Source organism: Pogoniulus pusillus, chromosome 27 (genome assembly GCF_015220805.1).
Source record: "Pogoniulus pusillus isolate bPogPus1 chromosome 27, bPogPus1.pri, whole genome shotgun sequence".
Classification (NCBI taxonomy): domain Eukaryota; kingdom Metazoa; phylum Chordata; class Aves; order Piciformes; family Lybiidae; genus Pogoniulus; species Pogoniulus pusillus.
In genome coordinates, this window is record NC_087290.1 from 14,392,820 (window position 1) to 14,413,827 (window position 21,008).

The 21,008-nt window shown below is 49.8% G+C and overlaps 1 long non-coding RNA gene across 4 annotated transcripts in view; it reads right to left on the minus strand.

The window, feature by feature from the left end:
- Window positions 1-21,008, minus strand: part of LOC135187390 (uncharacterized) — a 61,564-nt gene that overhangs the window by 26,523 nt on the left and 14,033 nt on the right. For all 4 annotated transcript variants that reach the window (XR_010307329.1, XR_010307330.1, XR_010307328.1 and 1 more), the window contains exons 2-4: window positions 15,134-15,408; window positions 4,201-4,480; window positions 538-779 (exon numbers count right to left, since the gene is read on the minus strand). This is a non-coding gene — a long non-coding RNA (uncharacterized LOC135187390). The remainder of the gene's footprint in view (window positions 1-537; window positions 780-4,200; window positions 4,481-15,133; window positions 15,409-21,008) is intronic.

The window sequence follows — 21,008 nt, forward strand, 5'->3', positions numbered from 1 at the left end:
TATCCTCTCCCCAAGCATCTTCTGCACTCTGCCTCCTCCCTGGCTTTGCCCAGTGTACCATTAAAGATGGTTAGCACAGCTTGGCCTGTTTGAAGCTATAAGACTCATTGGAGGGTGTATTTCCTTTCACTGACTGAACACTCAGTCATTGAGAGTCATTGGCCACTGGAATGGGCTGCCCGGGGAGGTGGTGGAGTCGCCGTCCCTGGGGCTGTTCAAGGCAGGACTGGACGTGGCACTTGGTGCCATGGTCTAGCCTTGAGCTCTGTGGTAAAGGGTTGGACTTGATGATCTGTGAGGTCTCTTCCAACCCTGATGATACTGTGATACTGTGATACTCTGGGAAGACTGGAGGCTACAGGAGCATTCAGCAAGTCTGTAATCAAACTTCTCATGTCTGGATGGGCTGGGTGCAAGAGGCCAAACCAATTAAACAGAACATCAGCACACTGAGGGAGTCAAGTGTCTGAAAGAAGTTGCCTAGAGAAAGAGGAATGGGTCGGAGGAGAAGTGTCTGGTGGAAGAAGGAAAACTGACCTTGCAGGACAAAGCCAAAGTGCTCTCCTAGGAGTACTTCCTGCAGATGCCCAGAGGGAATCCACGCAGCAGATTCACAGTGGATGCTGTTAGACATCCAGGAAGCAAACAAGGAGGAGCAACTCGAGAGGGGCTGGTCCCGTTTGATCACTCAGCGCAGACCAAAAGCGGAAGAGCAGATGCACCTCTGCAAACAGTTTGCTTTTCCTCTTCCTTTTTAGCGTGAAGAAACTTTGAAACACCTGCAGTGGGAAACAAAAGGTTAATTAAAAAGAACCCCAGTCTTTGCACTAAACTGATTGCTGGGACTCCTGCCAGCCTGGGAAGGTTAAAGAGCTCAAGCATGCGTGGGCTGCGGCGGGAATGGCTAAAATTTACAGCTGGCTCCCTGGAAAGTCACAGTTCAGCTGTTCTGCAGAGCAGGTGCTCATGGGAGCAGTCCTGTCCCTCTCAGAGCCCGAAGATTGATGAAGCCTTCGCTCGCACCAACTGTAAATATACAACCAGCCTTGTCAGGCCAGGTTTGTAACATCACTTGCTGACAGCAAGGAATTTTTTTTCCCCTCCTAAACACACACACACGCCCACCCCACACAGCCTCACACGCGGCAGCACCGCCGGAACACAAAGCCATCTGCGGGGAGCACAAGCAGGCCAATAAATAAAGCCTGGGAGAGGCAGTTATGTTTTCCCTACAGGCAGCAGATAGAGGACACACGTGGGGCGATTTCACCTTTCCCTTCGGAAAACAAGCAACACCTTCCTTGGGCTGGCACAGTTTATGGCCAAGTCCTGCAAGGCAGCTCAGGCACTTCAGCAGCACAGCCAACACGGGAGCCTGGGCAGCTTAAATCAGCAGGGCTGTGTGCTGCCAGGCACCCCTTTGTGGCGATGGAGAACGAGAGATCAGAAGGATCACAGTATCATCAGGGTTGGAAGAGACCTCACAGATCATCAAGTCCAACCCTTTACCACAGAGCTCAAGGCTAGACCATGGCACCAAGTGCCACGTCCAATCCTGCCTTGAACAGCCCCAGGGACGGTGACTCCACCACCTCCCTGGGCAGCCCATTCCAGTGTCCAATGAGTCTCTCAGTGAAGAACTTTCTCCTCACCTCCAGCCTAAATTTCCCCTGGTGCAGCTTGAGGCTGTGTCCTCTTGTTCTGGCGCTGGCCACCTGAGAGAAGATGACACAGCTGAAACAATCTTGGGCAGATCCTGCCTCTCCAACCTGATCTCCTTCTATGCTCAGGTGACGCGCTTGGTGGATGTGGGGAGGCCTGTGGATGTGGTCTGTCTGGACTTCAGCAAGGCCTTTGACACTGTCCCCCACAGCAAACTGCTGGCTAAGCTGTCAGCCCATGGCTTGGATGGCAACACTCTGTGCTGGGTTAGGAACTGGCTGGAGGGCCGGACCCAGAGAGTGGTGGTGAATGGTGCCACATCCAGCTGGCAGCTGTCACTAGTGGTGTCCCTCAGGGATCAGTGCTGGGCCCCATCCTCTTTAACATCTTCATAGATAATCTGGATGAGGGCATGGAGTCAGTCATCAGCAAGTTTGCAGATGACACCAAGCTGGGGGCAGATGTGACTGAGTTGGAGGGCAGAAGGGCTCTGCAGCGGGACCTTGACCGCCTGGACAGAAGGGCAGAGTCCAGTGGGATGGGGTTCAATAGCTCCAAGTGCAGGGTGCTGCACTTTGGCCACAACAACCCCATGCAGAGATACAGGCTGGGGTCAGAGTGGCTGGAGAGCAGCCAGTCAGAGAGGGATCTGGGGGTGCTGATTGATACCCACCTGAACATGAGCCAGCAATGTGCCCAGGTGGCCAAGAGAGCCAGTGGCATCCTGGCCTGCATCAGGAATGGTGTGGTCAGCAGGAGCAGGGAGGTCATTCTGCCCCTGTACTCTGCACTGGTTAGACCTCACCTTGAGTGCTGTGTTCAGTTCTGGACCCCCCAGTTTAGGAAGGACATTGAGATGCTTGAGCATGTCCAGAGAAGGACGACGAGGCTGGGGAGAGGCCTTGAGCAGAAGCCCTATGAGGAGAGGCTGAGGGAGCTGGGATTGGTTAGCCTGGAGAAGAGGAGCCTAAGGGGTGACCTTATTGCTGTCTACAACTACCTGAGGGGTGGTTGTAGCCAGGAGGAGGTTGCTCTCTTCTCTCAGGTGGCCAGTGCCAGAACGAGAGGACACAGCCTCAGGCTGTGCCAGGGGAAATTTAGGCTGGAGGTGAGGAGAAAGTTCTTCACTGAGAGACTCATTGGACACTGGAATGGGCTGCCCGGGGAGGTGGTGGAGTCGCCGTCCCTGGAGCTGTTCAAGGCAGGACTGGACGTGGCACTTGGTGCCATGGTCTAGCCTTGAGCTCTGTGGTAAAGGGTTGGACTTGATGATCTGTGAGGTCTCTTCCAACCCTGATGATACTGTGATACTGTGATTTTACCCTGCCCTGGTGCATGCTAGCTGAGGACTCTAATGTGTCACGGAGCAGAATTCCTTACTCCTTGCAGCCACACTTCAAGAAGTTCAACATGTTTGTGTCTAGAGCAGGACTTTCAAAGAGAGCTTTGGAGAACCCCTCGCTGGGGGAAGCCCTTGGAGTGAGCTGGTCTGCCTGGGGATCCACAGAGCAGCACAGCAAAGTGATGGGATGAGTACCCAGGGCCTCAGCCCTAGCACCTCCCTTTCTGCTTTTACCAACAGGTATGATATAAACCCAAGAAGTCCTCTCCCATAATCGGTAGGTCAGTGCTCTGAAAGCACCACGGTGGAGGGGAGTCCTCAGAGAAAACTGTCCATCAGGATTAGCTTAGAAGGATCATTTTGCACCCAGACAATTGGGCAAAACACTGGATAACACCCTGCAGGCACAGCCGTTGGAGCTGCCTGCAGGGTCTGAGAGAGGCACGAAGTATGCTGGAGCAATCCACAACAGAGGCAGCAGCAGGGAAGAGGTGGCTGCTGCTCCACAGAGGAAATTCTTTCCACTAATAACATTGAAGAGTCACAGGCAAATCTAGCTGGAAAGAATAGCATTGGCAGGGCCTCCCCAAGGCCCGTGCAAGCCAGACAGACTGAATCCACTCCTCCTGACTCCTTGGATGATTGGAAGCAGGATTAATATTCTTGTCTGAGTTTATTGTCCTGCCCCAGAATTCATTTTTAGCATTGGAGTCAGTTTCACTAAAATAATTCTGAAGCATCCTTTACCCACTTCTTTCTCATGAAAATTCCTTCTGTGGTATCTATTCTCTAAGGCAGAGTTTCAGGTTAATAGAAAACGTTTAGCCTAATTTCCTAAATTTCTGAAGTTTGATGTCACCCATGCAGTGTAGAGAGACTAAAATCCTCCAAGCCTTAGCCTGGAAAACAGTCAGGTTGTCTTCAGCGGGGGGAGTGTGCTTTTGGTTTGTACTCAACTGCTTTTACTTTACTACTTTTTTTTCTGCTTATTATTAATAGATTAGCACAGGAGTGCTGCTCCCCAGAGCTCGGTGATACATCCCCTGTGCTCTTCTGCCAGAAAAGAACCCCAGGCCTCGGTTAATTTCCTGACATTTCCAAGGGGCTCTTTGGTTCTCCCTTCCTACAAGAGCTGGAGCCTCCTGCCTGGCTGCCGCCAAGCTCCACAGAGCCAGCGTCTCCGGGAGAAAACTCACCCGCATAAAGTCACACCTACGGCAAAACCCACGCAGACTGCCAGCTGCTTCCCTCGGCTCTGCGGTTCTTTGGCTGTCGTGGCCGCTGGACTTGGCGGCACCCAGCGCTGGGCACCGTCAGCATCCTCGCCGCTGTGCTTGCCCTGCGCTGCGCGGAGCGGCGCTGCCCTGCCCGGCGCCGTCTCTCACACCGCGGCACCTGCTCGCAAACAGGGAGAGACGCAGGCGGCCGTGGGGCAGTCCTGATGAACAGGGCAGGGAGTGGGAATGTTTCCAGAAGCTGTAAGAGGAAAAAGGAGGAGTAATTTATTGCAGGTGCTACAAATCCATCATATACCTGTGAGTACAGGTGACCATCGCCTGCTCAAACGACTGCTGCTGTCCTTGGAGGGAAAAAGACCACGAAGGTCTCTTCTAGTGCAGTGAACAGCAAACAGCAAAACCCTGCCCAAGTACGGGAGGGGCAGAGGATGAGGATGTGTGCCCATATTTTACTTTGCAGCAGAGCTGGCCTGAAACACAATTAAATTTTCCCAGTTAAATTACATCCAGGTCTTCCATCAGATTTAAAATGGTTAAAGTAATTTTTTTCTACCACCTTCATTAGTACCCTTCAAACAGCATTATCATTCTCCTTCACTTTTATTTTGCTTATCCCTTCATTAAACTTCACCTGCTGATGTTTCAAATCCACAGCTATTTGCCTGTTTCTGCCCCAGCTGTTTTTCCCCCCAAAATCCCCTTGGGTCCCTTTGCCACTCTGCAGCCAGGAGAGGCTGGGAGCCTGCCTGTGGAGAGAATCACATAATGGTGAACTCTGGAGGTCACTGAGTCAAACCCCCTCCTGCCTGGGCAGGGTCACCTGGAGAAGGTCACACAGGAACACATCCAGACAGGTTTTGAATGTCCCCAGAAATGGAGACTCCACCACCTCTCTGGGCAGCCTGCTCCAGGGCTCCAGCACCTTCACATTAAAGAAGTTCCTCTTCATGTCCAAATGGAATCTCTTCTGTTCCACTCTGTGCCCATTACCCCTTGTCCTGGCACTGGGCACCACTAAACAAAGCCTGGTCCCATCCTGCTGCCACCCACCCTTGGAATGTTGCTCAGCACTGACGAGATCCCCCTCAGGCTGCTCTTGTCCAGACTAAGCAGCCCCAATTCTCTCAGCCTTTCCTCATCAGGGAGAGGTTCCAGTCCCCTCAGCACCTTTGCAGCCCTTTGCTGTGCCCTCTGCCTGTCCTTCTTGAGCTGGGGAACCCCGAACTGGACACTGCGAGAATCTGATGTAACAAAGAAAAACAACGAGCTGTGTGTGAGCACTTGGCCTTCATTCCCACAGCTCCAGGATGCCTCCCACGGGGGAGGAAATGATCGTGGGACATCTGGCCCAGGGCCAAAACAAGACATGATGCATGTAAAAGACTGGGCTGTGCTCTCCTAAATTATGCTAATGCATTGTTTGCATGAGGGGGTGAAAGGAGTCACCACGAGGCTGAGGGGGCCTCCTCTGGGGCTTTTTTGGTCTTACGGTTTGGGTCCTCTCTCCTGTGGTGTTACACTTGCACTGGCCTGGAATAAAGAGCACCTGCTTCAATCCAAGGTGTGTCCTTGCACCTATCAGATTCCTGGCAGCAACAGGACACAGTACTCCAGATGTGGTCTCACCAGGACAGAGTAGAGGAGGAAAACAATCAAGGGGGTGTGGGGGGGGCATGCATCCCCTGTCCCACATGTATATAACGCTTCATAGCTTCAGGGCTGCCTCAGAGGGGCTCTGCTCTTCCTCACATTGCTCTGGGGTGGAGCTGCCATTACTTGCTCCAGGTTAAGTGTCACAGCTCCTCTGAGTTTCCAGGAGGTTTTCAGCCAGCCTCCTTCCCAGGTACCACCTCAAGAGCCTACACTAATTGAGGGGTTTTTTTTAAGCCTTATAAGGGCTGCTCCAGTTCTGATCTGGGGAGGACCAGACTTAAACAGCTTGCTTTCTTTAACTCATTGTGGCCAAGATGTTACAAGGAGGGTGGCCAAGGCATCACCTCCTAAGCCCTCCCTCACCTAAGTCCCTCTTCAGAGACTGAAGTGCTGCTCAGCCCCTGTCTCCCCAGCCCAGCCCGGTGCAAGACGGTGCCTGGCAAACTTCTGCAGCTGAGAGGATCTGATTATTTTTATGGAAATTTGCTCCAAGTTCAGAAGTGGATCAATGGCAATTTCTTGAGCTGGCTCCACTTTGAGAACCAAAATTGACTTTCTGGAGAAGCTGCTTGATTTCCCAGCTTTCCCCCCACCAGAACAGAGATTATCGCATAGGGCGGGGTGATACAATTCAGCTCCAAATAGGTTCTGGGCCTATTAGACTCCAATATAAAACTCCCCCAGGCTCCAGGGAGAACAGAACAGCTCCCTGCTACTCTCTGCCTTCTCACCCCTTACACCAGAGGGGGAAGGGAGGTGTGGATTTATGCTGCTAATATTGCACATGCCACACAGGTATAAATGGCAGCTCAGGACAGAAGGCAGGAGAGGCTCATTTTGAGCAATTTAGTTCAGCTGCTCCTCTCCTGAGCTCCCCAGTTTGCCCAATTTCCATTACCCAGCCCTGCCACTTCTTTGCTTTCTGTATTGTCTTGCTGTCCACCTCTCTCTCCCTCATTTTCTTTTCTTCTTACATCTGAAAGCACTTTTATTCTACTTCACATGCCTTGTGTCTGAGTGCTTCTGTTTCCTTCTCACTCGCCACCTGTCAGGCCTCTGTATCTTGCTGGGACCACACAATCAGCACCTCACCAACTTCTCTACACCCAGCACCCTCCCAGTCTACCCTGGGACACTTACATTTGATGGCCTGCAATGGAGCAAGTGACCCCAGGTGCTTTCCTGGCCTCCTGCTGTCCCTGATGGCAGAGCATGGTGGAACATGTAGGCATGGAAAGGTTATCCTGCTCCACAGCAAGGGTTCCCATGCCTGCTCTGGGAAAAGCAGGGCAACCTTTTCTATCCACCTCTGATGGAGAAATTCAGACATTGTCTTCTTCAGCTGCACCTTTCTTTGGAGCAGGATCTGACTACAGAAGCTGTGCTGCAGGAGAAACAGGAGAACTTTGGGTATGTTTGCTAGAGCTCAGCAAAGAGTCTGGAGAACAAAGCTGGGGAGGAGCAGCCAAGGGAGCTGGGGGTGTTCAGGCTGGAGAAGAAGCCTCGGGGGGACCTCCTTGCCCTCTACAGCTACCTGAGAGGAAGTTGCAGTGAGGTGGGCTTGGTCTCTCCTCCCTAGTTTCAGGTGATAGGAGAAGACATGGCCTGGCATTGTGCCAGGGGGAGGTTAGGTGGGAGATGAGGAAAAATTTCCTTGCTGCCAGGGTGGTCAGGGATTGGCACAGCCTGCCCGGGGAGGTGCTGGAGCCCCCATCCCTGGAGGTGTTCAGAAACTTGTGGCCGTGGCACCTGGGGACAGGGTTTAGTGGCCATGGTGGTGCTGGGTTGATGATTGGACTGGATGATCTTAGAGGGCTTTTCCAACCCAAACCACTCTGTGATTCAGCAAACACCTGAATTAAATCTTCTCCATGCTCAATCCTATAACTCATTCCCTCTTAGTAGGGAAGTGCCTGTAACAAGCACAACCCTTGCAGTCTTTCACTTACTCTGTTAAAATAATCTTTGGGGGCACAGAGGATGACAAAGATTGAGGCAATTCATGCAAATTCCTGGCTTCAGGTTAGCACAGAGCAGAGCCTTCTGTGAGGCCTCCATAAAGAGGCTTTCAATTTAGCTGTAATTGCAAGGTTATTGTATATTAAATAAATACTAATTGATTATCTCATATATATGCATTGAGGGTTAACTGCTATGCAATGAGCTCTTCTCCAACAGCGGAGCTGCTGAACATCAGTTATTATGGGGGTTATAATCAACTGGTATTTAATATGCCCTAACTTCTCTGGCCAGAATAAATGGGTCAGCACTCCTGGAGTGGCCAAGACTTTTTTCTTCTAAAGAGTTCCCCAGAAAATGCTCTGTAACCTTTCAGAACTCTGTGATGTGCTCTCCTTACTCAGAGCATTAAGCAGACTGTGTCACAGAGCTGGACTTGGCCCCCTATGTGATCACTGTTTGCCTGCCCAGTTGCACTTAGATACACACTAGAAATGAGATGTGCAATGCCCCATTTGGAAGTAACCACAAGATAAATATGAGGGGAAAGGTTTTCAAGGATGACCAGAGGATTTAGACACACAGCTTCCATTTGTTTTAATAAGCATTGTGTCTCTAAATCTCCCAACTGCCTTTTTAAGTGTCTAATGGCTAAGAAATGCTTTATTCCTTTTGCCTCTCCTCCCCAATCACACAGAGATAAATCACGTGAAAGCTGTTTGTGCTGTACACCAGGGAGAAACCAAGGAAGTTTCTAATGAAAAGAGTGATCATAATACATTTACAACCATTATCTAGCACTATTTCTTCTCTAGTTTCCTTGCTGGCAGCTTGCAGCCAGTTGCCATCATGTGGCAGAGCTTACCCAGAAATTCAGGCTGGCAGATCAGGCACATGCAGGTGTGGGACCTTGTCCCATCTGAGAGTGTCTTTTAAAGGTTTGCCCTCTCTTCAACCCTCTCTGCACCTCTGCACCCTAGCAGGTCACTCCAGAAGGCAAAGGCTCCCTGGAGGTATTGCAGTATTTCTAATCAGCAGGGCTGGGTGCAGGATGATGGATTCCCATTTCAGTGCTCTCCCTGTGGTATGCAACAGGACTCATCAAAGGCAACTCCATCACTTTGTGGGAAGCAGCTCGTCTCACCCACACAGAAACACCAGTGGGCCAACCAATACCAATGTCACAGCCTAAAGCTTCCTCTGGACAAGGTCCCACTCTCCCACACTTGCTTAGTAGAGAACAAGTCTTATGAGGAGCAGTTGAGGGACTTGGGGCTGTCTAGTCTGGAGAAGAGGAGGCTGAGGGGAGACCTCACTGCTCTCTACAGCTCCCTGAAAGGAGTCACCACCCTGAGAGGTGTTCAGAAACCTGTGGCCATGGCATTTGGGGATGTAATTTAATGGCCATGGCGATGCTGGGTTGATGATTGGACTGGATGATCTTAGAGGGCTCTTCCAGCCCAAACAATTCCCCATGTCATTTTTGAAGCAACAAAAGACTGTGCAGAGCAGATCATCGCGTGGAAATGCTTCCTCTGACTGCACTTGTGCCGCACAAAGACAATGGAGCTTAAAGCGTCGTTGCAGCTCTCAGGGAGTGTTATGATGCAGATAATAAAGATGGAGAAAGAACAAAGAGGAGTATGTGGCCAGATCACGATTTGAAGTCTACAGGCTGATTTATGTCATCCAAAGATCTGGCCCAGTTAGAGCTAATTTTAACACCCTTGACAAATTCCCTTTAACAGCAAACTGTCAAAAGGGAATCTTTTCTCCACCCCTCATCCTTCCATCTCCATGAGCTGCTCCCTGTGACAACGCTCTTCCCCAGCAGTAATTGGCAGTATCATTCTATTATCACTTATTTTTAAGGCCTGAGGATTTCGGTCTTTGCAATTTTCCTGTTGTACAAATTCCCGTCTCTTAGCTGAGCCTGCGTGCGTGTGCATGCACCCACTCCCCCGTGCCAGGGAGCACTTCCAGCTGAAAAGGCCATTGTCTTACAAAGAAACAGTCTTAAGGAAGCAAAAGAGCTAATTACCGGTGCCTTGCCGTAGGAGGCGCCTCTGGCATCTCCAGCAAAGAGGCTCAGTTCCCCACACGAGCATTTTAAACGGCTGATGATCCTAATGAAGCCGGTAGCATCCCTGCCCAAGGACAGCAGCGACTCCTCAGCGCCCCGCGTTCGGCGCAAACAGCTCCTGGGGAAGCAGCCTGGCCCTGCTTTCAGCAGTAATGGTTTTTAAAAGTGCCTTAGCACACAAAGGCAAAATCTTTTTTGAAACAGGGTGGAATTGGTTGGTGATTATCACTGAAAAGCTGGCAGCCACCAGCTAACCTTCTAACAATGAAATATGGGAATTTACCTTCATGCTTCAATGCTTGCTATTCAGCTGTCTACCAGGGTCTAAATCAATGATTCTACACCCTCCACTCAAGGTTTCTCTTTCAAATGCTGCAGATATGACCTTAAGTTCATCATCTAAACAATGCAGTTCAGGTTTAATTTCATTAATCTGAGATCTTCCATAAAATTGCAATATGGCCCCATACCTTTCAAGTGCCTTCATTAAAATCCTTGTTATTTCTAAATCCTATGCATATCTATGAGGTCACACAGCGGTGTATTCAAATGGAGCTTTGAGAGGCTTAGCTTTTTTATCACCAATTGTCATAAGGTAGTTTACACACACACACAAAGAAAGGGAAAAAACCTAAAGCAGCAGCTCTCTCCTTCAGGGCTGAACAGATCACCCAGTTCTGCACCTTACCTCTTCCCTTTTCCCAAGGACTTCACCTTCAAAGCAGGAGGAGGGAAAAGAAAAATCAGGCCCTTGTTTAATAATGATCAACCTCCCTTGTTTGTGTTTACACTGCCTACTGCACACCCTTTCCAGGTGGGTCAAGCCCTTCACATCCAGGTTTGCCTGCAGATCTCTCCACCACTCCACGGGCTCAAACTGCATGCTTCCTTGGAAAAACAACCGGGCACAAGTTGATTTTGCTACTGCAGACCTTGCCCTTTCTCTTGCCTATGTTCTGTATTGCTTGGAATGACACGCTGGAAGGCCAGTTAGAAGCAGGGGCCTCATGACAGTAGATGCTGAGAGTACCAAAGACAGATCCTACCTGTGCTAGTTTGAGCCTAGCTGGAATATTTTGGTGAGAAGAATTAGATGACAGGCTGTGAAAAGGAAACGATGGTGATGTCTACTGCACTCATAGGCTTGCTGAGATGCATAACAACAAGAACACAAACATAGATAATTGAGTTGCCCTCTTGCTTTTGGGCTGCACTTCTCTGTCTAACCTAGACAAGGGGCAATGAGTGGAAGTTGAGGCATAGGAGGTTCCATGTGAACCCGAGGAGGGATATTTCCACTCTGAGGGTGATGGAGCACTGGAACAGGCTGCCCAGGGAGGTTCTGGAGACTTCCTCTCAGGAGATATTCAAGAACTATCTGGATGCATTCCAGTGTGATCTGCTCTAGGTGATCCTGCTCTGGCAAGGGGGCTGGACCAGATCTTTTGAGGTCCTTTCCAGTCCCTGAAATTCTATGATTCTAACTTGCTGCCTGACTAATCCATCTGCTTCCTAACCCCTCTGGCTGATCCTCCAAACTCACCTTGAATGAAGGCAAAGTCTTGGGTAAGGTAGAGGGGTGGGAAGAAGGTGGAAGGGTGGTTGAGAGCCCCTCCTGGGGACTCTGGTTTCTGGGAGGGCTGCTGTGTTTCTGTATTACTTTTTGACTTGGATATTTCTGTCTATATCATAAATACCTGCTTGCATATTGTGCTAAGCTGTAAATAGAAAGCTTCATTCAATTTCCAGATTGGCTGAGTCTGGTCTGGGTGATTTTCTTAAGTGGGAGTGGGGCAGGTAACACCCAAACCATCACACTACCTCTCCTCCTCCCCAAGCCCCTTGGCTCAGCACTTCCCACCCATTTCAACTGAAGATATCCAAGGGAGAGAAATTCCCTCTTTATTGTGTGCTCCCAGCAAGCAAACACGATTTGTGCAGCAAAGTTCTTACATAACTCAGGCTTATGTGCATGATAATAATAATGACAGTAATGCAAAATAAACAGATTAATCATCTTCCTAATAGGAGATCTGCCTCCAGTGCCCTCTTCCTGCAAAGTCCTCTCGTGCTGCTGCCTTCCCACTTCACAAACCCCTTCAGGCTGCAGCCCTTCCCCCAGGGTTGTTCCCAGGATCATGGAACAGATTCATCCTGCTGATCCCCTGAGCTTACCTGAGCTATGCTGGACTCTGGGCGTTCACAGAGCTTCCCTTTAATAAGCAGCAGCTTGGCAGGGGATGAGGGAAGGGAGGGTTGGGCTGCCACGGGAAGAATCTCAGAGGTGGGGCAGATTCCCTCAGCCTCATTGTGGATTCTGCCTCTTTATTAGCACTTGCTTTATTCCCTCTCTGCAATGACAAGCCAAAGTGCTATGCAGAGCCACCAAACCCTGCTTCTAAAAGAAATCTAAACAAGAAGTTCCTTAAGACAGGGATGGTTGATGTGTCCCCCTGTGAGCCAGGGAGCAAAAAGATCAGAAAAGACTGGGAGTCAAAACCCTCTGGAGCATGGAAAAGCCTGGGGAATACCTGCCCTGGCTGTGAACGACAGGAGTACATTAGCAGGCAGCCTGGGTGGGAGCAGAGCTGCCCAGAATGCTGCTATGAAACACTAACTCAAACTTCAACTTTGGTCCCTACCCACACCTTGAGGTGAACACCAAAGTGGTTCTTGCCTTCCATCCTCAGCAGTCACAGACTGCACCAGACTCAGCTGGACACCTCAGGAACACAGGTGACCATCCCAGACTCCCATATTGCCCCCAGGCTGGTCTCTGCCAGTGAGGTCTGTTGAGTTTGTAGCCTGGTGAAGCCACCAGGAGATTGTACTGTGTGCACAAGGTCAGCTTAGACCTCATAATTTAGTCAACTGCAAGTGAGGCTGCATTGGAGCAGGCACTACTCCCTCCTGAATTAAACTTGCCTCAGAAACCTAAGTTCAGCACCTGCTCTATTGATCTCTTCTGGAAGAGAGCTCGGGCCTCATGGTAGTGCTAAACAAAACCAGAGCCTGGCAAAATCCAAGGCAGGTTCCAGCCTTTAGATGTTTAACAAAGCTGAAGAGGACACTGGTGTGCCCAGCACAAGAAGGACATGGAACTGGACCTGAAAGGGCTACTGGAAAGCTGGGGAGAGACTTTTGCAAGGGCTTGTAGTGTCATGGTGAGGGTCAATGGCTTTGAGCTGGAAGAGGGGAGCTTGACACTGGAGATGAGGAAGAAACTTGACAGTGAGGGTGGGGAAACACTGACACAGGTTGCCCAGGGAGGCTGTGGATGCCTCCTTCCTGGAGGTGTTCAAGGCCAGGTTGAATGAGCAAGCTGGACTAGTGGAGGTGTCCCTGCCCGTGGCAGGGAGTTGGAACTGGATAAGCTTTAAGGTCCCTTCCAGCCCAACCCAATCTATGCACCTATGAAAGAAAAACAGCATCCCACAATGCTTCCTTCTCTTAAGCAAAATATTCAGCAGCCTGAAGAGACAAAGCTGTGCCATGCTCCTGCCCTCACCCTCTGCACTCTTTTACTGAGGCTCCAGCAGGAGACACTGAGATGCTGCTATCGAAATGCTGGTTGTGACAAACCTTCCACAGCTAATATTGGTTGATGACTTCAACCTTGCCTTCCTCCATCCTTCCATAAAAGCCTGGCCCGGCTGTGGAGCTGCGCTGCCAGTGCAGCACCGCTCCGAGGAAGCAATTACAGCGAGCAGGGGGAGCTACAGACAGGGCACACAAATGAACGGAGGGGAAGGGGCAGGGGAAAACAAGAAATGTCTTCATCACTTTGCAGGCTTCAAATTGGAAAAACAGGGATCAATACAGCAGAACTTCATTTAATGGTGTGAAAAACAATCCACCCTGAGACAGGCAGGAATCACTTATGGCAAAACAAACAGGCCAATTAGGGCCGGGCAGGGCGCTGCGGGGCGCGGGAACCGGAGCCATTCCACCAGCATCGGCTGCTGAGACATGGCAGCAAGGGGTGAAGCCACCCAGAGCTGCTTGACGGGAGGAGAGACTTTGGGGCTTTCAACCTGGAGAAGAGAAAGCTCCAGGGAGACCTTAGAGCTGCATTTCAATGTCTGAAGGGGGCTCCAGGGAGGCCGGAGAGGGACAGTTTCCAAGGGTGTGAACCAACAGGGCAAGAGGCAATGGTTTGAAACCAGAGCAGGGCAGATTTCGATTGGACACTAGGAAGTTAGATTGGACACTAGGAGGAAGTGATGGAACACTGGAACAAGTTTCCGAGCTACGTGGTAAAGGCTCCATCCCTGGAGACATTTGAGGTCAGGCTAGATAGGGTTCTGAGCTAATCTAGTTGGGGATGTCCCTGCTTACTGCAGAGGCTTTGGAGCAGATGACCTTTAATGGTCCCTTCCAAACAGTGAATTCTATGATTCTGTTTTCAGGAGGTGTTTGATAAATGCGTGGATGTGGCACCATGGGACAGGATTCAGTGGCTGTGGTGGTCTTGGTTTGGTGGTTGGACTCGATCTACAGGGCTTTTCCAACCAAACCAACTCTATGATTCCATGACTTGCAAGGCAGTAAATGAGTGTTTTCTCCTCCCTTTCTCCTCCCCTTGTCAGCCACAACCAGTCCTTGTGCTACCAAGTCACAGGGCTGCTGGTTTTAAAAGCACCTCAAGGCACCAAGTGGACACCAGACTCAAAGCTCAAACCTAACTATGAATTTATGTCTACCTTCAGAGACAAAAATAATCCCCCCCAAAACAGGTGGCCAGAAAACTGCCATGCACTGCAATTTTTATCTCCTTCCCCCCATCTGAAACATGGGTTGTATTTCCTCCCTTTATTTATTGGAGTGCTAAATGGATTATTTCAGTGGTAAATCAGGGCCTTTCATTACATGTTTAAGGTGTTGTCACTGTTATGAAGTACAATGTGCCATCAAAATTAAGCTCAGGTTGCATTACCACCTCCTTTACAGATAGAGAATAACTTGATGGGTAATTTTTTCCTCCAGCAGTCTAAGCACTTTGTGCCTTTCCTTCAAAGAACAACTGACTCCCCAGTTTCACTGAAATTGTCCCCTGAAAGTGATAGACTTTTCCCTCAGGTTGCCTCACAAATACCTCTGATTTCAAAGGGAAGGAAGGAGATTTGTTTTAGCCAAGCTGCTCCTGTAAACACAAGGACTTGCACATGGGTGTGAGCAATGCTAGACAAGAATTACCTGAGTGTCTGGCTCCTCTCTTCACTTCTGGGGGTACAAATCAAAAGTCACTTCAAAGTCAGCACAGTTACCTCACAGTGCCCAAAAATTGCCTCCATGACGCTCGAGTGAGGCAGCCTCTTGGTTCTGTTGCTTTTGTGACGAAGGCAGCTGAAGGAGATGCTGATTCCCAGGATAATTTCTAGCTGACTTCATCTGAGCAAGAGTCTATTTTCCTCTTTGCCTTGGGTGAGCTTATGGAACCTGTTTCACCACCCCTCCATTCCATGGCTTCACTGCAAAGGAGAAGAGAATGCTCTGAAGGACCTCACAGCAACCCTCCACGGAAGAAAAACTGGGGAGAGCTTTTCCATGAGGATTTGTAGTGGTAGGATGAGAAGCAATGAATTGGATCTTGAGGAGGGGAAATAGAGACTGGAGATGAGGAAAACATTCTTCACAGTGAGGGAGGGGAGACACTGGCAGAGGTTGCTCAGGGAGGCTGTGAATGCCTCCTCTCTGGAGGTGTTCAAGGCCAGGTTGGAAGAGGATTTGAGCAAGCTGGGCTGGTGAAAGTGTCCCTGCCCATGGCACTGGATGAGCTTTAAGGTTTCTTCCAACCCAGACCTTTCTATGATTCTGGTTTTCAGTCACATAGGTTACACTCAGCCCCCTGAGCTGTGGTCTGCTTCCCTGCCCCATGCAGCTGGTTTTCAGCAAGAGAGGGCACTTCAGGAGAGAGACTTTGCTACGTTTTCAAAGCAGAGAAGTTTTCAGAATTCCACCTCAGTGCCTTCCCTTTGAACTGACAGTAAGGTTTTGGCCAGGATTTTTAGAACCCAGAATGTGCCAGAAGAATGCAATTAAAAAAAGGTCTCACCTGAGAAATTATACAACCCCCTCCAACCTGCACTGTGCCTGGTCCTTCTTCTGACCCCCCCCCAAACTGGGAGCAATCAAAGACGTTAGCAACATTACCCTCCAGCAGCTGCTGACACTTCTGCTCCAGTCTTTGGAAAAGTGGCTGCAAATCTGCAGACCTCTCTGCCTAGTGCTGGAGAAGTCACCTGAGCAAACAACTGCTGCACACGATGGGCAATACTTTGGGAGCTGTGTGTGTCAGTGACCTGCTGCTGCATCCTCTGACAGAGCTGCAGAGTGTTTCATTTCTCTTCTCTCTCTGGCCACAGCACTGGTAAGATGAGAGTTTGAATCTTATATATTATTTAAACCTTCCCTTATTTTTCTCCACAGTTCTCTCAGTGGTATCCAGTGATAAGGACTATGGAAAGGGCACAGCAAAGGGCTAGAGATGCTGAGTGAACTGGAACCTCTCCCTGATGAGGAAAGAAAGGTTGAGAGAATTGGGGCTGCTTAGTCTGGACAAGAGCAGCCTGAGGGGGATCTCATCAGTGCTGAGCAACACTCCAAGGGTGGGTGGCAGCAGGATGGGACCAGGCTTTGTTCAGTGGTGCCCAGTGCCAGGACAAGGGGTAATGGGCACAGAGTGGAACAGAAGAGATTCCATCTGGACAGGAGGAACAACTTCTTTAATGTGAAGGTGCTGGAGCTCTGGAGCAGGCTGCCCATAGAAGTGGTGGAGTCTCCATCTCTGGAGACCTGTCTGGACGTGTTCCTGTGTGACCCTCTCTAGGTCACCCTCCCTTGACAGAAGCTTTGGACTCAATGATCTCTAGGATCCCTTCCAGCTCCTGCCATGCTGTGATTCTCTGCTACTATACTGAGCTGTCTCTGCAGTCCTGGCATCACAGCATCTGCAGGTCCCGATCTAGAATCTGGCCACCAACCAACTCCAAGCCAGGCTTTGCTCTGTGGCTTTTCAGGCTGCAGTGCTGGAGCAGAACTATGCAGCTTGTAGGGGGAAGCCACAATTTGTCTTTAGTACTCCAGGCTGAGCCTCCCCAGGTGCAGTGTGTGCTTGGTGCTGGCTAGGGAAGGACCACACACCCTGTGCTGCCAGCCACAAGAAAACAACTCTTGACACCTCCAAAGTTTTCTCCTTCATTAAAGGCATAGCAGAGGACCAAGCTGCTCAAGGAGTTAAATGTATTAAGCAATTTACAATTAATATAGAACTCATTCCAGAGATATCTACTAGAGAGTACAACAGGGCAATTAACCCACTAATACACTAGGCTATTACATCGCTATGTCTCTTATTTTAGCCTGAGGTGATTTGAAACGCATTGGATTAAAGGATATTACAGGAGATAGCATGAAAAATAGCTTAATGTAATGAGCCATCCCGTGATGTCTGCTATTAAAGATGATTTGCAGTTGAAAACTACAACATACAGTAGTTCAGCCATTTAGAAACGTGAGGATGTTTAACCCTTTTCTAGCCCATGTCCCTTGGCTGAATCAGTGCAAGAGTTCCTCCCCCTCCCCCCCTCCCAATGCCTTTATCTGAGGATTATCAAATGCACCTTATTAAAGTACAAGGGTGTCTTTGGGAGACTGGTGCCTGAGGTTGATAGAAACCCAGTAATCTGCTAATAACTTTTAAAAATAGATCCCTGAGAGAGTAAACAGGCTGGGAGGAGGCTTTCTGAGCAGTGACACCTTGGTGAAATGGGAACTTGGAACAAATTCTGTGCTAGCCCTAGGGCTGTCAGAGCAGTTTGAGCAGTAACTCAGAACTGGGAAACAAAAGCAACTTCTCTTCAAATCTAGAACTGCACAGCTTAGCACTGGGAATAGCAGCACCCAGAGAGAAGAGGCCTCAGCAGCTGGAGAAGTTTCTACTTTGGAAGCAGACTTGCCATAGAGACCTCTTTGTTAGCTCAGGCACATTCACTGCTGGGGCTGGACTGTGGCCAGCCACCAATCATCAGCTTCTCTTTGCTAGTTTAGTCTGGCTGTGGTCAAGAAACCAGCACCAACAAGTCTGGGTATTGAATAAAGGCATCCAGAAAGCACCTTGCCTCTGAAGAGAAAAACTCAGCTGAGCAGAGCATGGGCAAAGCTTAGAGATGAGCATTTGTTAGATGAGTTTTCCTTTACAGAAACAAGATGCCTACAGGGATGGTGATTCCACCACCTCCCTGGGCAGCTTGTTCCACTGCCTGACCACTCTTGCAGGAATGAAATTTTTCCTAGCTTCCAATCCTGCATTTCTAGAACTGCTGCTCTCTACACCTCCCTGGAAGGAGACTGGAGCCAGGTGTGGGTTTGTCTCTTCCCCCCAAGTAACTAGAGGCAGGATGAGGAAATGCCCCAAAGTTGCTTCATGGCAGGTTTAGGTTGGATATTAGGAAAAAATTCTTATGCAAGAGTGGGCAGGCACTGGCACAGGCTGCCCAGGGAGGTGGTAGAGTCCCCATCCCTGCAGGTGTTCAAGAAACATGTGGCCATGGCACCTGGGGACAGGGTTTAGGGTGTTGGGTTGGAGGCTTTTCCAACCTTAGTGAGTCTGTGGTCCTTAGCAGCAAAGGAAGGGTTGTGCTGGTGATGTGTGAGGCAGAGAAGAAGAGTGTGGAGGTGCTGGATGTCAGACCCTGCCCACACTGCTGAGGCTGCCTGCACAAGAGCCTGAAATCTGCACTGCAGCCAAGGTGGCTTCCCACCAGTGGCTTTAAGCAGCACACTCTGCCAAATTATGCATCTCTAAATCACCTTCCAAACCCTGATCTCCTCCATGGGCGGGTTAGAGACTGGCAGGTGAGGAAAGGAAAGAAAAGGTTTGCTGTTTTCCTGCACAAAATCACTGACCTCAAAGACAATTTGGCTGATCAAGGTCTTCAGATGAATTTTAAAATGCCAAGGATGGAGATTCCCCTCACACCTTTGGGCATCTCTTCTAGTGCCTGGTCCCCATCATTAAAATAGTGTTTGTCCTAGGTCCAGTGTCATTTGTATTTGCTGTTGCCTCTCATTTCATTTAAGACCAGCCAGAAACACCTACAGAAGACCCCTCCAGCTGCTACATCTTCTGATTTTGAAAGAAAGGGAGAAAATCAAGTACTCAGCAGGAGCAAATGAATTTACAGCAGAACCATCCCATGGCCTGTCTCAGAGCCTGACATCTCTTCTGCAAACCCACAAGCCAGCAGCCTCAGCCCATCTATGCCGAGCCAAGGAATCAAACCCCAAACCTGCCCAGGGGCAGGTACCCCACCAAGTATCTCTGGGCAGCACTGCTGGGGAGAAGGAGCCTGTCCCTTGCTTTGCTGCTGCCAGCATCCTATGTTGTGCTTCTAACACAGCTTTTATCACTTCTGTCTGTGGGTATTGGAGCCCAGCTTGCTGCCTGTCAGCTGACACCCTTCCAGTCCAGATGTCTGCTGATTGCAGTTCTCAGGAAAAAGCACAGTGCTGGGAAAGCACTTCCCACCTGGCCAGCATGCATTTCCTCCTCTTGGTTCTGCATTTCCCTCTCTGACTCAGGAGGCAGGAGAGCCACTGAATTCATGCTGTCTGTCATGATGGGTTTTTGTCTGCGAGACAAAACCTCTGTGAGGTAAGATTCTGCACGCCCCAGGCGCAGGCTCTCTTCTCAACAACCCCATTCACGCAGAAACAGAGATCAACACAACTGACACTCACTTTCCTGCCAGAACAAAAAGTGGGATTTCCTCCCCTCACGTTGCCTGTGGAAAACTTTCTTTCTTTGGCAAACAGAAAACAGGCAAAAAAGTCCTGTGCAGCCCATTAGATGCATCCCAGGAGGATATGGGGAGGAGTGAGATGTGAGAATACAACCCAAAGAGGAGAATTTTCTGGGCAGCTTTGCATTATGGGGCTGGGTTGTCTCACCCACAGAATTAACCAGGTTGGAAAAGACCTCCAGGATCATCGAGTCCAAGCTACCCCCTAAGCCTTCTAATTAACATCAGCAACAACAATCCCACAGCCACTTCTCTGCTGCCCTACCTGTCGTCTTCTTCCCTCTCCTGGTTTGCTATGAAGTCCTGCAGGTCTATGGCAAATGATGAGTCTCACTTCTTCCATCTCAGGTGGCCTTTCCCTGGCTGCAGTTCTCTGCATTCTTGCTCTGTTCTCAAGCTAGCAGCCTGCTTTGGGCCAGCTGACTTCAGAAGAGTCAACAAGAAGAACTGATGTGGTGGTTTGGGGTTACCTGCCCTCTCCTTCCCCCCCCCAACACACACTTTGGAAATTATCCAGACTAGCCTCAGCAGCTCTGCAAATTTGAATGGAGCTTATATTTACAGCTTAGCACAATACACAAGCAGATAGTTAGAGTATATACAGTTATACACAGAAATAGACAAGGTAAAAGGTAATACAGAAACACAGCAGCCCTCCCAGAAACCTGAGTCCCCAGGAGGGGCTCCCAACTGCCCTTCCACCTTCTCCCACCCCTCTACCTTACCCTAGATGTTGCCTTGTGCCCCAAGGAAGAATGGAGGGTCAGCCAGGGGGGTTAGGAAGCAAGTGGATTAATCAGAGAGATGGAGGGTGAGGTTAGAGAGAAATGCAGCCCAGAGCTCAGGCAGAGAGTGTCTCCCTTATCTATGTTTGGATTCTTGTTCTTATACATCTCAGCAAGCCTATGAGTGAAGTAGACATCACCCTAGTTTCTCTTTCACGGCCTGTAATCTAGTTCTCACCAAAACATTCTAGCTAGCTTCAAACTAGCACAACTGAGCAGGAGAGTTTGCATGCAGGAAGACACAAACCCTGCCTCAACCCACAGCTACTTGTTTCCCAGGAGCTTCCATCGCACACACTAGCACTGCTCCTGCACAACCTGCCTAGAATACATGTAGGCAGCATGAACAGCATCCAACAATCACAGCAGATAACCACCAGGGACACAAACACCACCAAAATTAATTCTCCACCTGAGAAAATGTGGCCTGGCAGCACTCATCATCTGCCAGCCCTGTGGCAGCACCAGGCACTTGGGCAGCAG